This window comes from Haemaphysalis longicornis, unplaced genomic scaffold, assembly GCF_048455015.1.
Source record: "Haemaphysalis longicornis isolate Haplotype H1 unplaced genomic scaffold, Haemaphysalis longicornis Haplotype H1 scaffold_8, whole genome shotgun sequence".
In the NCBI taxonomy this organism is placed as follows: domain Eukaryota; kingdom Metazoa; phylum Arthropoda; class Arachnida; order Ixodida; family Ixodidae; genus Haemaphysalis; species Haemaphysalis longicornis.
Genome location: NW_027526445.1, coordinates 79372687 through 79393674, shown reverse-complemented (window position 1 = coordinate 79393674; position 20988 = coordinate 79372687). Strand labels below are relative to the sequence as shown.

The 20988-nt window shown below is 44.2% G+C and overlaps 1 long non-coding RNA gene across 1 annotated transcript in view; it reads right to left on the bottom strand.

The window, feature by feature from the left end:
* The window catches only part of LOC144148736 (uncharacterized), a 42679-nt gene extending 24274 nt beyond the window's left edge, over positions 1 to 18405 (bottom strand). Inside the window, exons 1-2 of the long non-coding RNA XR_013318043.1 lie at positions 18268 to 18405; positions 14446 to 14505 (exon numbers count right to left, since the gene is read on the bottom strand). This is a non-coding gene — a long non-coding RNA (uncharacterized LOC144148736). The remainder of the gene's footprint in view (positions 1 to 14445; positions 14506 to 18267) is intronic.
* Positions 18406 to 20988: the final 2583 nt, after the last annotated feature.

The following is a 20988-nucleotide window of genomic DNA, read 5'->3' as shown; positions in this document are numbered from 1 at the left end:
GAAGGACCCTTCCTCTCACGCAAGTTATCGCCCCACTGCACTGACAAGCTGCCTGTGCAAGCTGCTCGAGAAGATTATTAACTTATGACTGGAGGACTTTTTGCAGTAAAATGATCTCCTCAACCACTGCCAGGCAGGCTTCAGGGTGGGGCGATCCACCAACGATCAACTTGTCACATAGAACCATAGATAAATGATGGTTTTTACATAAGCAATATTGCATGACTATTATTCGATATCGAAAAAGCATATGGTACAGCATGGCGCTATGGTATTCTCAGATATTTGAAATCTTTTGGAATATAAAGAAACATGTTTAAAACTCTAGAAAGCTACCTGTGTGACCGAAAACTTCGGGCGAAAGCACGCTCTCGTTTTGTCGGGTTAACGTACAAGAAAATGCTGTGCCTCAGGGGGGAGTTTGAGCTGCACATTGTTTATTGGAAAGGTGAACTAACTGTGAAAGGTACTGCCACCAAAAATCTCTTATTCTGTGTATGTGGATGTTGTGCATATTTTTTTAAATCTTGATAGGTGTGCATCTGTGAACGCCGAGTGCTGCTTGGCGTTAATTGTCTTGCTCGCCGAACAGATGAAAATGGCTTTCTACCCCCCCCCCCCCAAGTACCTGCGTCATATTTTCAAAGAGCCGTTGGATCCACCCGGACCCTGACATTAAACTAATGGTGACTTACTTGCTGTAAAAAAAGATCAAAAGTTCTTAGAAAAGTTCTGGACGAAAAACTCACCTTCATTACTCACATTCGCCTACTTAAACATAAATGTTTAAAAACAATGAACCCCCTAGAAGTTTTGTCGCACCAGTCGAATGGTTCGGACGAGCAGCTACTTCTACGACGTTCTGCCAGCTTGGTGGGGTCTCACTTAGATTATGGGAGTGTGACTTAGGGGTCGGCCACAAAAACAGCGCTGAACATGCTGGACCCAGTCGAGAACTTGGGGCTTCGCCTTGCTTAGGGTGCATTTTGGACTAGTCCCGTACAGAGCCTCCATGTCTAAAGCGAGAAATGGTCACTGGATTACCAGGGAACGTAAATGGATCTTTTATATGCGTTTAAGGTTTCTTTGCTTGCAAACCATCCTTTTAAACCATCTCTGATACCACTACTTACCAACCTCTTTTGAATCCCCCATCTATTCCTGCTGTGTTCCCACACTGTGCATCTGAAGCATCTAATTTTGGTGTCACATTTGCAGACACCTGCAAATCATCTCTTTTTTACCTTTTTGACATGTCGTTTAGTTATGGATAGAAAACAAGTGCCAACAACTGCAATTATTCAGGAGTTCCTGTTTGTGAGAGAGAAATACAGGCATGCATACTTTTATAGCGACGCATCAAAAACTGCCCTTACCGTGCCGTGTGCCGCTCACGAACCCAATTTTAAGGCCCCTAATTTCCTAAACTCGAAAAGAGGATTTTTACAGCGGAATCCCATGGAGTTTTGCTTGGCTTAAGTCACATATTTCAACATAAAATACCCAAGTCTATCATTTTCTCAGATTCACTGAGTGTTGTACATGCATTATCATCCAACAAGTCTTTGTAAAGACCATGTTCTTAATATAGTGTGTAAAACCATTAGGTCAGCGTATGCATTAAATCTCGAGGTTATCTTGTTTTGTGTTCCAGGCCACTCTATGATCTCCGGAAATGAGACCGCGGATGAGATGGCCGCTGCTGCTGGACTTACAATAACACCGGGCGTAGCAACAGTACCCTAAACTGACTGCAAGTCACATATCAGACACCACCTTCGCGAAACATGGCGAGCATTCTGGAATCAACAGACAGACAACAAATTGCATATAATAAAGCCACTCTTGGGACCATGCACCACTGACACACGCAACAGACACAGTGGAGTTGCCCTTGCTAGTTTATGGATAGGCCACACCCACGTTACACACTCCCACCTGCTCATAGGATCTTCAAGACATGGTGACTAAACAGCGCAGAAGACGAAACACAGAGAAGAGCAAAAACAGGACGAGCGCTGACTATCAACTGGGGTTTATTGGAAAAGAAACATATTTATATACAAGGTCACAAGTAAAAAGCGCGTGCACTCCGTTGGTATCACCTCAGACAATCAGAAAAAGAGTGAACAAGCAGAATCAAAACCTTTATCGGCAATCAAGAAAAGCTACTTCTTTCTCTTGCAAACATACTGAGGCATGGCTAATGCAAGCGTCACCGAGCTTTGTTATGTGTGAAGCCTCTATTATTTCACGTTTACGCTGATTAGAATGATTAAAAAGAATGACAGTTTTATCAAGAATGGGCTCGCATGAAGGCGTGGAGCATGACCGACAATGTTCTCACATGTGGGACGTCGGCGTTCCCTTCAACGAATTGAAGTGTTCCCTTAAACGTACATTAATACAACGGCCCGTCTGGCCGACGTATACCCGTCCACATGATAACGGTATTTGGTAAACAACACAAATACAACAAGTGACATACTTATTGTTGTGTTTAACCGAGCAATCTTTGTAGTTATTGGCGCCGGAACCTTGCTTCTTTCAGTTAACTAAAGCACACACTCTACCGAGTTTATTTGGGGCAGATATGGCAACCTGCACCCCATATCTAGACGCTATCTTCTTCAACCTATGGGTGGTCCGGTGAATATACGGAACAACAGCATACTTTTTTCGTTGATCTGGTTCCCTCTGAGTGGCGGGCTTATCACACCCTTTTACTAATTTGACCAGTTTATTACACGCTGAGGCCAAGGCACAGTTTGGAAAACCCGCCTCTGTAAGTTTTTTTACCTGTTCCTTAAAACTGGCGCCCATTGAGTGCACACATGATTTAAACAGGGCAGAACGTAGGCTAGAGAACGCTATAGAGTTTTTCACAAGTTTACTATGGCCTCACTTATAGTTTAACAAGGGCTTAACTGATCTGGGGGCGAATTTCCAGCACACATGTTCTTCGCCGAATTTTAGGGAGAGGTCAAGAAATTGAATGCAATTTTCTTTCATTACTTCAAATGTGTACTTAAGTCCCATACCATTTTCTTTAAATACCTTCAGTATATCCGCAATACTGCGGAGAATGGAACACTTATCAACAAACACAATATAATCGTCAACATACCTGTACACTTTTTTAACCATGCCCGACAATTCTCTTTCTTGTTTTACCTGAAGGAATGTATCAAGAGAAGGCCATGTCTGCCGTGGATAAGAACTTTAAGAAGATTAGCGTTAACCTGGCGGAAAAGAAACAGCAAGCCTTGTCCCTACTTGAGGATCTGAACCTCGAGAGTGTAGCCCAATATGTTAAAAAAGCCCCGAAATTAAATCTAGAGGTCTTCTTTACCGCCAAAACCCATAAAACCGACATTCCTTTCCGCGCCGTCGTGTCTGAGAGGGCCACTTGGCAGATTCACGTGTCCGCGTACTTGCAGAAATGTCTTATGTCTCTGAATCTTGCCCAGCCTTTTCTCGTCAAGAACTCAGAAACGATAATAGAGTATTTAGAAAATGAACATCTTGCTAATATCGGAGCCTTTAGCATCGTCGTTGAAGACATGTACTACTCGTTGCCTCAGAACCCCCTTTTGGTTGCAGTGGAAGAATGTATTAAGGTCGATAATGACGAATTGGCCTTCAGAAACTGTAGTGGAATAAGTGTGGAATCCTTTCTAGAACTGCTCTCTTTTTATTTGAATTCTACGTTTGTTGGTTTCAATGATGGTATTTTTCTACAGAAGTCGGGTGTGTGCATTGGCTCGAAGGTGGCTCCATTATTAAGTGACATTTTTCTGTGTAAGGTTGATCGTGCCTTAGAGAGAGAATTGTCGGGCATGGTTAAAAAAGTGTACAGGTATGTTGACGATTATATTGTGTTTGTTGATAAGTGTTCCATTCTCCGCAGTATTGCGGATATACTGAAGGTATTTAAAGAAAATGGTATGGGACTTAAGTACACATTTGAAGTAATGAAAGAAAATTGCATTCAATTTCTTGACCTCTCCCTAAAATTCGGCGAAGAACATGTGTGCTGGAAATTCGCCCCCAGATCAGTTAAGCCCTTGTTAAACTATAAGTCAGGCCATAGTAAACTTGTGAAAAACTCTATAGCGTTCTCTAGCCTACGTTCTGCCCTGTTTAAATCATGTGTGCACTCAATGGGCGCCAGTTTTAAGGAACAGGTAAAAAAACTTACAGAGGCGGGTTTTCCAAACTGTGCCTTGGCCTCAGCGTGTAATAAACTGGTCAAATTAGTAAAAGGGTGTGATAAGCCCGCCACTCAGAGGGAACCAGATCAACGAAAAAAGTATGCTGTTGTTCCGTATATTCACCGGACCACCCATAGGTTGAAGAAGATAGCGTCTAGATATGGGGTGCAGGTTGCCATATCTGCCCCAAATAAACTCGGTAGAGTGTGTGCTTTAGTTAACTGAAAGAAGCAAGGTTCCGGCGCCAATAACTACAAAGATTGCTCGGTTAAACACAACAATAAGTATGTCACTTGTTGTATTTGTGTTGTTTACCAAATACCGTTATCATGTGGACGGGTATACGTCGGCCAGACGGGCCGTTGTATTAATGTACGTTTAAGGGAACACTTCAATTCGTTGAAGGGAACGCCGACGTCCCACATGTGAGAACATTGTCGGTCATGCTCCACGCCTTCATGCGAGCCCATTCTTGATAAAACTGTCATTCTTTTTAATCATTCTAATCAGCGTAAACGTGAAATAATAGAGGCTTCACACATAACAAAGCTCGGTGACGCTTGCATTAGCCATGCCTCAGTATGTTTGCAAGAGAAAGAAGTAGCTTTTCTTGATTGCCGATAAAGGTTTTGATTCTGCTTGTTCACTCTTTTTCTGATTGTCTGAGGTGATACCAACGGAGTGCACGCGCTTTTTACTTGTGACCTTGTATATAAATATGTTTCTTTTCCAATAAACCCCAGTTGATAGTCAGCGCTCGTCCTGTTTTTGCTCTTCTCTGTGTTTCGTCTTCTGCGCTGTTTAGTCACCATGTCGCAACACCAACTCGCCCAACTTTCCATCCTGCTGATCTTCAAGACGTCTGTGTAGCGGGTGTGGAGAGGCCCTAACAGTCATCCATGTACTACTTCAACACAATGCACATGACACAACACGACGCAAACCCTTCACCAAACTTTACAGACAGCACATCCCGTACACCCAGCGTTTTTTCCTTTCTGATGATCCCATATTTTCTGTCAAACGCGATATTAAATATATAGCAGAAGTTAAATTTTTAGACTGAATTTCATACCATGCATGATGAGAACCTGGCCTTACACACCAGCCATCATCACTGGATTTTACTGATTTGACTTTTGTTCTTGCTGAGTGATTTTATTGTTTACGTTCTTACCTCTCATATATAGCCATTGTTTTGGCGTTGTTTGCCCCAGTTGGCAATGCGCTATTACCACGCAACCATCATCATCATCATTTCTTTGTAGGACAGACATCCCGGACGCACTGATACTCGCATCCGGTAATCTTTTTGTGCAAGGCAACCGATCTCGTACTATAGCTGCTGCGAAATCGGAAGGGGGGTTTCTGTATTGGTTTCAAACCATTGCGGTTTAGGGTTCAAAAGCTGTTCAGCGGTTTTTCTCAAATACTTGATGTGTACAAACGGGAATCTTTGAAGACAAGGATGAATGCGCTAGGACGTTATGTTCCTTAGCCATCAAGACTGAAATATCCTAATTTTGAGGCAACGATTTGTTTCGCTTACCACTTCGTTGTCGTCGTAAAATATTCTCACAAAAGGCAATGGTTGAAGCTAATAATCATGCCACCGGTGTTTATCACCCTTGGTAACGAGTGTTCATTGAAACCGTCGAATATAAAACGAAGGACTCTGGAAACTCAAATGTCATCCCAGCAGTTAGGCTTGCGCGCACTTTCTTCGAGATGCTTGCAATTGCAGAAATGTTCACTGAATGTGCAAAATGACTGACGTGGCAGAGTTGGTATATCGAGGGATTGTCGAAATGTGCAGTAAAGCCAAACCCAGTTTTTTAGATGCGAAGCATCTCATGGTCGGGGCTATGTCGCTCCTTGTCGTTGACGTTGCTGTTGCGCCGTACACACCCCCACGGTGCATGCTCGGCTTGCTGAACGCCTGGTCCCTTCTATGGCTCCTGGAGCGGCAGTGTTGCCGGCGTCTTTCTGGGCCGGCACGAGGCGACCACACTTCCCCTTTAAGGGCTCCTGGTGCGGCAGTGTTGCCGGTGTCTTCCTCGGCCGGCACCAGAAAAGCGTGTTTAACGCGCCTTCGACGTTTCGTCGTCTTCGGCAGCGGCGTGCGTCGGCGCGTATCGGCGGGCCGTGATTGCAAGCAGCGCACAACCATCCGGGGAACGAGCATCGACCTCATCTTCAGCAACTCAGGGTTCATCCACAACAGCCCATGACTTTGGATCTCCCAGACCATAAGTGGTCATAAAGCGGAGCGCAAACCACAGCTGGACGTCATCTACGTTGAACATGACGATGATAATGCACAAATAAAGAAAACTCATACAACGTACTACGTCTCTTGTTAGTGCCTCTTCACTGTAACACCTTCCATCCCCCTCCAATAAAATTACACAATCTTCCCGTAGGGGAAGCCTGAGTACTATGCAAAACACCCATGGGGTCAACGCATTTTCCCATTTCCTAGTTTCGATAAGGGAAAAGTGTGGTAGTTACCATGGACACCAAAGGGTAAATATAACGGTAGATTCGTACCTCAACCTCACGCAAACGACAAACTGAAAACTAATGGGCACTTGAATCGACCCCATGCCTGCTTCGCATACTACTCAGGGATCCCCTACAGAAAGATCGTGTAATGTTTTGTATAATGGAGGGTTCGGCCGCAGTTTTGGTTTCAATGGGGCCTTGGGCAGAGTGCATAACGTGTCCAATTAAGCCCATGCACTGTTGCCAAGTCCCGTGTGACGAGCCGTAGACCTCCCGAAACCAACCGACGTGACCAGCCGCGGCACGAACAGAAGACGAGGCCGTTTTCCTACTCAGATCTCCGGCGCATCGCGGAGGCCTTTGGATGTTGCTTGACGGGGTCAGCGGACATTGCAGTTGATGGTTCAGTGTTAACTACTGCCATCATACTCAATCGTGGTGACGAGAACTTTGCACTTGTTCTCTCATTGCGCATCGTCAAGGAATCTATATATTTCTATGGCCTCCACTGAGACGGTTACTTTCGCAGAGGGGGATGTGTCACGGGAAGAAGAAGAGGTCCGTTTGCACAATTTTCACAGAAGAAATGGAAGAAGTTCTGGCTGTGCGAGCTATCTCATTGCCAACATCGTGTAAATAGTGTAGTACATAACTACCATCTTAATGGGTTCGTTTCATGTGTTATGGGGCCACGTTACAATATGTACATTTAGCGTGTGTGGATGCAGCTATAGATTGCTTACGCCTGCCATAACAGCTGGCATAGCATGTCTGCCGCGAAAGACTTGGATTCGTGGAGACTAATACGCACGCACTTCAAACTTCAACCTAGGGAACGGGCAATAGAGCTCCAGCAATCATTTGTCGAAGGCTAAGGAGGCTAAAGCTGTTTTGTTGAGGGCGCCACTCAGGACATCTCATGCGCTGAGATCCCTTGATGTCGAAAACCAAATTATTTTCACCTTTTATTCGGCGCTATGAATCAAATGACTCCGCCCTAAAGCAGGTAGGTCGACATAAGCATTGACCAAGAAACGCTTTTTGTCCAGAACAAACATGGTGGTAGTCGCAACGTGCTATCGAATCAGACATATTATGTGCAGACAGCGCGACTTTTCTTAGCTGCGCGTTAGAAAAATCAATTTTAAACTTTGTTGGTCAAATGAAGTATATGGCCTGGTATAACAATTTATTATTGCCATCTTGGTGGCCCTGCAGCCCAAACTAGACATTTCGTAGCTCTGATTAGCATCACACCATGAGGGTCACGACAGAATGTAGCTTGGTCACTATTGTTCAGCATATAAACGTCGTTATTGCGGAATCCGTAATATATACTCAGTGGTGAACATCAAACTCTGGAGTTAATGCTACCGTAATATTCGTAGGAACATGGGCTGGGGCGTTTGTATGTAACAGGTTATAATGCGGAAATTGAAGAAGAGATCAAGGAATGGGAGCAGGGCTGCAGTAGACTGGTGTCTCTGCAGATTGGGCGCAACTAGGCTCCGTCTGGGGTCGGGGGAATCATGAAGGTACAAAACAACTCGACTAGAATGTTTCCTAAAATTTATAGCGACATAATGCCGAATGTTGTGACAGCATATCTGCAGTCGTTTCTCTGGTTGCAACTGTTTGGCATCGTTTCGTAGGTCTGGCTTAAAAAAGTATCAAGGTCGGTATCAGAAGCTTTCGCAATCATGGTGTGCTTATGGGGTTTTACTTTCTTACAGTGCTAGAGTAATTGGATTCTCGTGGCTTCTACCGGGCTACTCGCTGGTGATCCGACTTTGAAACAAGAGATTTGATTGAAAAAATCTACCGCAGAAGTGCCGAGTGGTGAATTAGTGGCGTCTGATTGTGCAACCTTTGCACAAGCTCTATGCACGCACGTGTCTTTACCCGAAGATCGGAAGAACCGGCATTAAATGCGAGCAACCTCATGGCAAATTTGTTTTTATTGTTTATTAATAGCCTCAAGGATAGGTACACAAGTATAAAGTCCGATCCATATCCAGGTAACTAAGTTTGCCTCCTGGATATAGTTCAGCAAGAAACGGTAGGCAGGACGATGGAGCCACCGATGGTAATGCGTGTCTTTCCGAAAATTTAGGCCTGGTAATATTCGTAGAAAATTGCGGGGATGGATACTTGGCTAGAAGGGGCACGCGCCTCTCAGCTGCACCGTAGGAGAGAAATACGCTTAGCTTTCTTGATCTCTTTGGTTTTCACGGACGAGCATTTTGGTTCTCAATGTTTCACTCAGACATCATTTCGCACAATAGGATTCAAAGTAAACGATTCCGAAGAGACAAACGACTAGTTCTCCTGCCCAAGAAACACATATTCAAGGCGATGAGGTTTTCTGAAAAGATATTCATGCGGCACCGGTGGCGCCTTTGCTAAAAAGAACACCATGGTTGCGTACGCAGAGCAACACTCACTGTGACAACGGCGAATATTTTTATTTCTTTGTTCTGAAGGCAACAATCTTAACTGTTAACTTTATTATAGCATTTGTTTCGCATAGGCGAAATATAGCGCCTAATGCAATTCATTGTAACACTGAAAACTTTGTGTGAGGTATTTATTTGCAAAACAAATTACCCATGTAATTGAAGTAACATTGGCTTCCCGCTCACGAACTTCAATGTCTCATCATTGTGGCACCGCCATTGATTTACGACAGCCAACGTTTCCAATCCACGACCCTATACACAAGCTATGTTGGGAGCCCCGTACCGTAAGCGTCAACAGTATATATGTTCTATTTCGTCAGCGGTATATTCTCCCGTGAATGGGCGAGCAAAAACAGCAATGTTTGTGTGAGTACCGTTGCAAAATGAGCAATACTCAACTAATACCACCAGTTTAGAAAAACAAAGCAAAAAAAACGAAAAACCCGATGATCCCATACTTCGCCTGAACGAAGCTGCGCCTCACCATGCTTGTCCTTCCAACGGCCTAGATCACTTTCTAAACATTCACTAGCAACAACGGGAACACCTCCCGTTACTACACAACGGCTATATTCAACGTGAAAATCTGTCATTGTTGGTATTAAAATTTCGGGTTGCTGTTCCTAGTGTGAATTTTGTCACTACAGTTTTAAACAATCATGAAGGGCTATTGCAACCTAAAGCAAGCGCAGAAATGGGCTGGAAACACAAAAGCCTAGCAGGTGAAGCTCACTAGTTATTGTTAGCAACCAAATCAGTAATCGTTCCGTTTAACGGTGTAAAATAACAGTAATCATTTTTCACCGAAGCTGTTATTGACCAAGGTATGCCCAACTAGACAATCAGAATAGTTTTATTATATAAAATATCTATAGCCACAACTAATGCTCATGGCGAACAGTTCCCGGGCTTTCAGAGAACAATTTTCAGCAAGAATACTGATTGAGAGATTTCTGCACGCAAGATTTATTTAGGCTCACATTTTCTGATTGTCCTCGTTTAAGGCAAGGTAATTAAGATTTGGGTAATGCAGAAAAAATACTCAGGCCTCATCTAAGAAAAAGCCAGATAGCCGGTATTTCAGGATTCAGAAAAAACACTTGTCTACCCCTAATGTCTACCTGTCCTGGCTACTCCTAATGACATACCTGCGGGTTCCCATCATGTCTCGACATCATCATACGAGTGAGTCAGCGATGCATGCCTAACTGCGCACCTGCCACAACCCCACCGCAAACGCAAGTGAGTTTATGCCACCTAAGTCCCCTTCACGTGGATTCACCACAGCCAGGCTCAGTACTCGCAACACTACTGGGCCCTGACAACATGCCGAGTCCGCCCCGCACTCATGACAGTGCACCATCGTCGACGACGGAGAAATGACCATCAGTTCACTGCCTGCATTGCCTGCTAATGCCATCATCAAAGCGCCCCGTGGGATCTACGCCCGGAACACTGAGCAAGCACTGTGTCTCTACTGATGCACAAGTGCGGGTAACGTCCTCCACTCATGAGATAGGCCTTTTAAACACCATCTCAAGGATCATAAACTTCACTGGAGGACCACACTTCCCACTTGTAATTCAACACACTTGCTCACGCACGCCCTTCGCCTCGACAAGCGTGTCTTCAAGAATGACGGGTAGGACAGCGCACCAGCTGGTAATCTGTCACCACCCCAAACGACCACAGGCATGAGGCTTCTATCATCATGTTCAATGAGAACGCAGGACCAAACGACATTACGTTCGTCACAGCTGCAAAACAGAGGCCCTTCACCTGGAATGTCCTGAACTGAGAGCTCTGCTAAAGGCGTGCCCAGGTACACCGCGTCTTGGGTTTAAATTATGAGCTTTCGGTCATTGGTACCGCAGGTGCTCCACCCCTAAACAGCCATGTTCCGTCCCAATAGTGCTCTCAAGTCTTCCGCGAAACACCACGACGTACCGCAAGTCCTTGCTCCCTGTACCTCATCTGCACATCTTCCGCCCTGTGACACGTCCACCGCTGAGCACCCTCAGATGATGCCCAATCTAGCGGCAAACCACCGGACAGATTCAACGGCCTGATAAGGACTGGGCACAACTTTTAAATAGTTTACAGCATGTCATTCTTCTCCTTGTGTGACTGGGCTCTAACGAACTTGTATATAGTTGCAATGCGCACAGGTGCATAGGGCATTTTTTGTTGTCAATATTGTGTTCATTACAGTTCTTTGTTCTCTCGCGTCTCAAAACCGCGAGTCAACTGGAGGAAGAGTGCCTGGAGCAGCTCCGCCGCGGCAGCCGCGGGAGCTCGCGCAACCGGAGCCGTGCACCGCGGGGCCGCAGATCCTGTCCCGAGCCGCGATCCACTGAGCCACGAGTTATGCGGTTCTCAGTTGGAATCGATACACCTCACCGACAGAACGGCGCTCGCACTCTGCTACGCAGGATTACCACCGGTGCCTTGGCTCGCCTATCTCCGCCACAGATTGTCTTCTGTTAACCACGCGGCCTTCCTAACTAAATGAAGGGGGACGTCTTCTCACGTCCCCGACATGGTAATAGGTGTGGGGTAGAAGGCTCTCTTTAGTATTTTGACCTCCTGTGGATATAAACTTGCCCCGGAATTTTCGCTGTTTCCTCTGACATGAAAAGAAGACAGCGCGACGAGTCATTCAAGCCGCGTCCTGGCGCACAGCGGAAGAACGTCTTAGGGACTGAGCGGAGCTGTGTTGTCTCCAAGGAAAGCCACGGACATCGAAGGTAACACGACAAAAGCTTTCGCTACCCTAAAATTCCCCCTACATTTTATAGCTGCTATATTCCGGCAGACTTCTCCAGACAGCGTACTGGGGCCTCAGTATTTTCCTTGCCTCAGAAATTGTATCGTCAACGCTCGATGGGTACTGTGTGTGGATTACTTTGACCGCAATGACTACCCACTGGGAAGTAGGGATAAGTAATTTTTTAATGTATCGCCGGCGCGTACTCGTTGCTCTCTCCACGATGCGGCCAGCTGCCAGTACAGCATGATCCTTCCCCGTCTAAACAATCATAAAACACTAATGAACTTTGGCATGTCGCTCACAATTCTTGTTTCTTAAGCCCTTTCCTTAAAATGAAGCTTCGAAGAATCCACGCCAGTTTTCGGAAACACTCCCTTGTGTAAATTTCAACCACAATTTTATTTGTAGCTTTGCCAATGCACAATTTTGCGCTTGCTATTGCTACGAGGGGGAAGAAGCCGGCAGTGGGCACTGCGCTGTGTTAACTCTAATGAGAAGAAGAGGGCGAACTGAATGGCTTATACGGCCAGTGCGCGTGCTATCATGGCCTACCAATACATCATGCCTTCATGTACCCTTGTTGGTGTCTTCAATCCATTCACTGCGTGCTTATATATTTTCATCCAACTTGCAGGGTTTCTCATGTTTGTAGTAATAGAGTAATTGTTGAGGTAACTTCATTCGTTTATTTCATCATCTGAAAATGTTTTTACTGCCGCTAATAATCCCTATTGTCCGGAGAATAATGGCCCTCTGAGAAACATTGTTGCAAAGTATTGCACTTTGACGCTTTCCTAACGCAACACAACTATTTTAGCATGATAGTAAAGTGTTCTAACTTTTCCGAAGTGTCGCGCATAATGAAAAGGCAACGGGGTCGACATTGCATCTCTTACGATGTCTAAGTGCGAAAGCCGGATTTCTCGCTAACTGTTTCACCCAGTAAAGGCGTCTAGTTTGGCCTTTAGACCCGGTGGATCGACGTTGTTTCGCGGCAGCAGTTGCTTCGTCGGCCCAACTGCTCTGTGATGGCGTTGCTGTTTCTCCAAAGTGAACTAATCAAGCAAAGCGGATGCCGCTTAGATCATGACTGCCCTTTGGTGTACGACCTTTCCCGCTGTTTCTTATGCCCCAGCATTTCCAAGAAGCGGGTGAGCTAGTTTCTAGTGTTTCATTCCCGAGTCTCACGCCCGGGAACCCGTAGAGCTTAATGATAATTTTGTGCACCCTTTGCGTCATGCCAGAAGATTTTCTTTAAAATAGGTTTTTCGCACAAAAGGCCAAGTAAATATTTTCTGTTTAAGATGACAAAAAAACTGTCCCAGCTTGCGCTAGTTGCGCAAGGCTGGAAAACAGCAGAACTGGCGGCCCCTCTTCATTGGAAATCTGTCTTATGCACTTTACAACAATTTTCGAACGTTGCACTGAAAATTCTCAAAGCCTGACAGGGCCGGATGGTTTGAAAAGTCCGCAGCCTTATCATCTCTCCCAAAATTGGACACTGTAAGCACGTGCTAGAGCTGTCGTGAACCGGCTTTGAGAACTCGGCGTCTCTAGTGGGAACTCTCCATTGGTGCGCCCCACTTCAGGTGCAAACGCACTTGAACTGGTGGGCAGAAGAGCATGCCAGAGGTTACGGCACAAATGTTGCGCCGATTGTTATCTAAGCTCGAGCTGGCCGACGCTGGGCGCTCCTCACGATGCGCGCACGCTCTGGCACTCAGTATATTCTGTGAGCTACTACCATGGCGGACTTCCACGCACAAGCCTGGGCAATGGACGATTCGGTTATACTCGAGAAGTTAAAGCATTTCACGTCGCAGCCTAACGGTCACCGGTGACTCCAAAGGGAGCCATTTCTTGGCTAGCGAAGCGAGAGGGATGCTATGAACAGCGGCCCAAGGGGTTGCAAGGCAACTCCAGTTCATGTCATCGCTCCGAGAGATCTTTTGGTGCGGCGTAAGGATAACACTCCGCTTGAACAGCCTTTATGATAGTATATTCTTGTGGGTTTACAACACCATGTGTTTCAAAAAACTTAGTTTCTGTCGTTTCATTTATTTGTACATAAAAAAACCCTGACTTTGGTACTACATACACAGAGAAGCTAAAGAAATCAACCCCGTTTCAACTCTAATTATAAGAATATGCAATCCCACATTACAATTCTAATGTGCACGGTAACTATTTCTGGATTCTGAGGAACGTAGATTTTGGTACAAAACGTATTTTCGAAAAGGAATTGTACGCCCAATACCCCACACTTGTCACATAGTTTGTGTTTATATTACGGATGAGTTAATAAACTCAATAAAAACCGGTGGCTTGATTGAGGCTAAGTTTATGGACTTTTCAAATAAAACTGGCGTCCTTGAGTTTTTTACATTTATTATTGAAATTGATAAACGTACCAGACAATATGAAAGTCTGGCGTGAGATCTCTCAAGGTTCCACGGCTCCATATTTACGGTTTCAAATGTTTTTGGAAGACACTCACCTTTAGTCGTAACCTCCACAGAATCCATATCGCTTGCGCTTGATTGAATACAGACTACCGCTTTAAAAAGATAAAGAAAAATGTAACTATGTGTGCCGTTTCTGTCACCTAACACACAACCAATTGAAATCCTAAATACACACTAACACATCCAAAATTCAAGGCATACTGATAGCAACTGTAATACATAACGGTATATCAAGTGGCTGAACTTTGTTCACAATAAGCAAGCAAAATGTTTGCAATTATTCGTTATGTTATATATGATACGAGTAGAATGATGTTGTTCGCTATCCTGTGCAGAGGCCTTTATGTGAAATTCCATACAGTGAGAAGCATAACACATTGCGTATTGGTGTAGCAATTTTTGAATTAGTTGGGGCAATAAAAAAAGTGATATATTTCAAAAGTGACATTTTGTTTTATGTGGTTGTTCAGCGAGTTTTTTTATTACGGAGTAAGTGACCTTGCTGCTTTGGAGCACCGTTTGGTGCCTAAACTCTTCCGACAGCCTGAGGCGAAACTCAGTTTATTGCTGAGAAATATATCCTTGAAGCGTGAGTTCACCTTATTTTATGTCTAGCATTTTGGCTTCGTTTCTGCTTCATTCCCGCGAGCTTTATTTCAAACCCTGAATGTAACGAAAACCTGCATTTAAGGAAAAATCGAGAACTTATGTCAAGTTGGTTGCAAATGTATTTGAGAGAATACATAGGATAGTCGGATGAAAAGCATGATTCGTGGAGTGGAAGTTGTGGTCCGTAGACTTTCGAGAAGTGTTGCGTGATGTTGTTTTGAGTGCCTTACATGTAATTAGTGTGTAGACTACAAGTGTGCCCTCGCCCAACTTGCTACACAGGGGTGTTGAGGACTCACCGAAGTAGTACAAGTGTCAATTGCACGTAACCTATCCGTAGCCTAGGTAAAGTCACTTACGTGTGTCGCTTGGGTTTGTGTGTTATAATTCGGCTTAAACATGAATTTCTAAGCAAGTAATCTGTTGTGTTTTTGTTGATACCAGGTTTCCTGCCCAGATTTTACAAAGAACACTTTTTAACATTGCTTTCAGGTCGAAGTAGGGGGAAACAAGGTAAATATACGCTGCCTCAAAGGGTGGCTACAATGACATTCCGTTCAGAAGTTTGGTTCTTCCAAATACTGCTAAGTACCGAAAACCAGGAAACAATTATTCGGAGGTTTGAGATAAGGGCGGTTCTTGGTGTTTTAATTAGCTGGTTGAGAACACTTTTTTGTTTTGCAGTGCCGGAAAGCTGCAATTACCACTACAGAGTCTGTAACGATTACGGAATGTTGTACTTTAGCTTGTTGATGGGTTATACTGCAAATGAAATGCAGTGTGCATCTTCTGTAAAAACAGTGCAGTTTGTTATAGGTCCTTGAATTGTAAAAATAGGGACCATGGGCAGCACAAGACATCGCAGAAAGAAGACTTGGATACATCAGTGTAAAATCCTGGGTACAGGTATTTGTTGTTTATTATATAAAAGGCTGTGTTATTTTTTTTCTACACGTGTTTCGCTGGTAAATATATTTGAAAGAAATATCACAAGAAGTATTGGGCACGTACTACGGTGAAACAATGGAGGACCTCATGCAGTCATTCAAGAAAACCACTAGCTCCTCTGCTTCTGAGTCTCGAAGTGGAAAAACCGTGTATCGAAGGTTGTGCTCGGCACAAATGAGCGCACAAGATGCTCACGATAGACAACATCAGTGATTTTTTTCATTAGGTCACCCTGATGGAATCGCCTGTTTTGAACTAAGAATTGGAGGTCATTGCTGGATTAGTAGCTGTTTCACTTTTGGAAGACCTATTATCGCTCCACTATTTGAATAAGCTATGTATCTTGTAGCAGCCAAATGGCGATTTTTCTACTACCAGTTCTTTTGGTACGGCATGGACCTTCTACCGAGTAATATCATCACGCACGTCACCAAGAATATTCATCTTCTCTGTCTGAAATGAGGAACATCAGCCGTTTTTTCATGAGTAAATTCTCGTCATACACTAATTCGAAAAGAGGAGAATACACGTTATTCACAGCCAATGTTATTATAGGAAGCATGAAGGAAAAGGTTGGTAAAAAGGCTATTTCCAACCGTTATTTCTGCTCTCATGTTCAAATGAGAAATAGAACTCCAAAGTAAAGAGTACCTTGGGGTTCTCTCTAATCTGGGGATACTGGGAAATCGCAAAAAGATGCCGCAAGTCCTACGCAGCTGGGCGACAACATTATCGATCAATAGACCATTTATTCCTATGATGAAATCCTCCTGAAGTCGCAGCGTTTGCCGTTGGAAAATCATGCTCGTAGTTCTTACAAAGCCAAATGGACCACATGACCATTATAGTATTGTTCACCGCAGCTTTTGCTCCAACATTATAAAAAGAGGCCACTTCTTCATATTAAGACATAAGCACCAAGTGCAACGATTTACATCTTTTTACGCCGTGTAATGCAGGAATGTACAGTGAGGTTTTTTAACCTAAATTATTTTCAATCTTCCAAGAGTCGTTTAGCCAATTGGTATCAAAAATTGAATCCCTCCGCTTAGAATTGCGAAAGAAGTTAATAACTACATGAATAGTAATTGAAAATACAATTTTCAAACACAATTTATTCGATATATTACTCTCGAATTGAAATTAAATGTTTGAAAATGGCTAACAGCAGTACAAGGTTGCCGTTGCTCTTTAGTACACCTGCGTATATAAAGATAAAAAACAATAATTTTTGGCATTTGTCGTGCTGACACTAATAATCTATTAGGATAAAAAGGCTCCATGCGAGTAACTTGACAGAAATTGTTTGAAGCGCACAGTTTGTTGTGAACAAATTGCTTAACACGGCGGGTAAACAGTGGAACATCCCTGGCACGCCAAGCGGACTTCAAAATTACTGAAAGATGACAAACAAATCACGATTGCTCAAGCAGTACATACAAAAGGTAGGGCGTACGTGCATTGACGGTACCCTGCTCAACGGTGGACAAGTTAACAAAGCGAGAACATTACTTCAGAGGAGAATTAAGCACGTTCAATTATGATCCCAATAGGAAACACTAGACTCTAAAAAAGGGAACACGCACCTACAGAAACCTCAGATGTCAAACACTCGTGGTCGGTAAAGGTACAGCTAATCGTGTTACATCTTTCGAGATAGAAATGGGTGTCGCGAAAATGCACTGACGGTTGCACAAATCTTTTGAATGTGGCAAAATATATAACCTAATTAGGAAAGAAGCGAAAAACGTTTTTCGTACGTCTTTCTTTGAATCAGGAGGATAACAGGGTATTGTGGCGCAATTAAGTACAGAAAAAAAGAAAGGTGTCCAAGAGGGTGAGGCAGTTGCTCGTGTATTGAATGCCGTCTGGGTTCTAGCTATGGACGCACGTCAGAAACAAACACAGGGAAACATCGAGGTAAAGACATTAGGCTATTTACAGATGAGCAAATATGGCATTTTGTAACGTGTGTTTTAGCTACGTGTTCTATTTCTCGAAGATGAGTAGGGGCTGAAGCATAGTAAATTAGAAAAGAAGGGGCAAGATGCAACCGGAGAGATTAACGCTATATTAATGATAGGGCTATTACAGCCTTTGCAAATCCTTATTATTAAGAAGTCTTAAGTGTCATTTCAATATATACTACTATTTTAGTTCGGTATTCTATTAAAAACATGCATACTTTATCCTTGCGCTGTCTCTAATTTATTCTGTTCCTGTTTCTCGTAGGCTAATAAGTTACAGTTCATGGGTCTTGGTGCATACAACAAACGCAAGAAAAATGTTGGGCTTACCTACGAAAGCCACACTAACAACGCAAAACGCTATCTTCATTGCGGGGAGTTCCTGTTAGAAATGTCCAGACTCTGCGAACAGTAAAATAATAACTTTTAGCCGCTAAGTAATCTAGCAACCGTCGCTAATGCTATTGGCCCGGCCGTTGTATCAAGTGATTTCGTCAGAAGTGCGTGCAAGGGTGTCATAGCTACTGAAAGCTATGAAAAACATAATACTTGGGTCGCGCGGCTCAAGTTTCTAGTTTTATTGTTCTTGCTCTTATGACAAGTTATCAGGAGCTCAAAAACAAAAACCTACAAAAGTTTACAAAAAATAATTAAAATTGAAGCAAAATTTTTGTCAACAATCCCTAAAGGTCATTACAAAAGTGGCATATTGGAATCTGTATTTTCTTGCTGCCTCTAGGGTTGCGAAGTTCGCTTTTACATTTACACTGTTGCACATACAAAAAAATGTGAGGAGGGATAAAGGCATTCTCGCACAGCCATTAGTGGGAGCCCGCCTACAGCCAACGACACAAGCACGTTCGAATAACTTTATACTGAAGAAACAACAGCGAAAAGGACGGCATGAAAGAACCGAGAACAAAAGACGGGCGCTAATATTGTACTCGGCCAGTATGTCTTTTATCAGAAGACCAAAATATCAAAAAATGTCTTCGTCCATTTCACACTTGTGATTTAAAATTGCGGGAATTGGGTTCGTCTGCTTTGTTGCTCGCTACCCATAACTGCACTTTGCCGCCCCATTGTGCATTTCTGCATTACAAGGGACAAAAACAGCCAGAGCAATCTTTCTGCTCTGACGGCGTGCAAATACAAATTCAAAGGTCGGTTTTTCATAATACTAAGAATTGGGCAGGGCGTAAGATATCTCGGCACTGTTTGCGTAGCAATGGCGCACGAAAGCTTATACAGATATTAAAAACTTCACAAGTCTGTCAAATTTAAAAGTTTCTGTTTTCTGCCATTGTAATGTGTGTTTCCACGAATAAAAGATGATAAAAAAACTATAGGGGCTTCTTGGCCTACTGTATTGCAGAACAAATGGCGAAAAGGGGGACAAAAGCATAACTGAAGTAGAAACAGCCTTGTTTAGGCAGAAAACAGCAAATGATCTGCTATTCATCAAAGTAGCATCAATCGGCACACTACGCCCAATGGGTGACACATATTGGGAAAATCAAAGGCTACCACTGGCCGGAACAAGCCAATACGATGGATTTAGGCCCGCTGCCGAGATAAGACCGCCTGTATATTTTTTGTACGTGAAATATTCTTGTGGTTTAGGATTTATCAAAACATTTTGCGCAAACTAAAAATGCCTGACGATTGCTCTACATCCTAATGCCAAATCTGTTCGCAGCACGAACTGCAGTCTTCTCGTTCACGGCGAATAGCTGCTGCGTCTCCGAAATCCATCGCGTGATCACCAAAACCGCTTCGTCGCAGGCTTATGTGCCGATATCTCGCAGCGCGTCGCCGTCGCAGAGCATGCAACAGTAAATTGTGCATCATCCTGCCGCGCAAATGTCATGGGTTTGGGGTGAGCCACGTAACTAAGAGAACGCGAAGTACATCCACCGGTCGCATCACTCGTTGTCCTCACTCTATCTTGAGTTCTGCAGTGCGCTAGGCGACACAACTTACGGCGTTTCTCTACGGAAGCGATGGTCAGTGTTTGCGTCAGCGGCGCGATCTGCACTTTAGAATGGTACCGCGAACTGAGCCTCAGGAATTCAACGCGCCTCATCATTAAGTGCAAGACTCCCCGCGTTACTACTGGCGGGGATATACACCATTGTGATCAAGTACGTCCGCTCGCGCACAGAGTGACAACGCTGCAAGTCTCCTCCTCAACTTCCTATGAGAGCATTGTAGCCACGGCCGCGTCCAGCATGACCTTTTGACCGTGTTCGAATAGCATGTCGCACTGTCTCCTCCTCACACTTTCGCGATTGGTTGCCACCGTGGATTGTCTCGAGCGGGATCGGTATTATGCTTCCCTCTCACAAATTTTTCACACATTCTTAAGTCTTTGTCTTTCTGCCTCCCCACGCTAAGTTGGGACAATAGCACCGATGTCAATAGAGTAACGTTGTATGCACGAATGTACGCAGATGTAGGTGCTCATATATATTGACGCGAACTAAGCATTGGGTTTGTTTGCTTATGCTTTGTTTTTACTGCCCGGCCGCGCCCAGCTGTGTTATCTGTGTCCAAGCGGAGCGTGTGTTCCATTCTATATTTTTAGGCAGCACGGGTTATCTCATTCTGATACGAAGAGCGTTTCGCGGTATCGTCAGAAGCATCGAAAAATCTTCTGTGATCTACAATATTGTGGATGTAAATCCACGGTTGGAGAAGTACTCGCGCGAAATGTAAAAGCCTCCAGAGCACCCGCTGCGGTTTCCGCCTGTGTATTCTTTGAGTTGTTTGTGGAGCTCACGTTCGCTCCAATAAATGTATTTTCCTTCAAGACACCTGCATCGTCTGTGGCTTCATCACAGCTGGTGAAGGTGTGGGGACGCACCCTTAATGCTCCATACGACGTGTGGAAGCCGCCAAGTCAGTCCAACTAGAGCGAGCCGCCGATTGCAAGGTTTAATGCCCGTGTTCGGTGTTCTGCCAGAAGGGCTTAAGAGAACAAACGCTGCAACCAACACAATGAAGCAACAAGCCACTCCTCCCATCGTCCTGCAGCAGTCTAGGAAACCG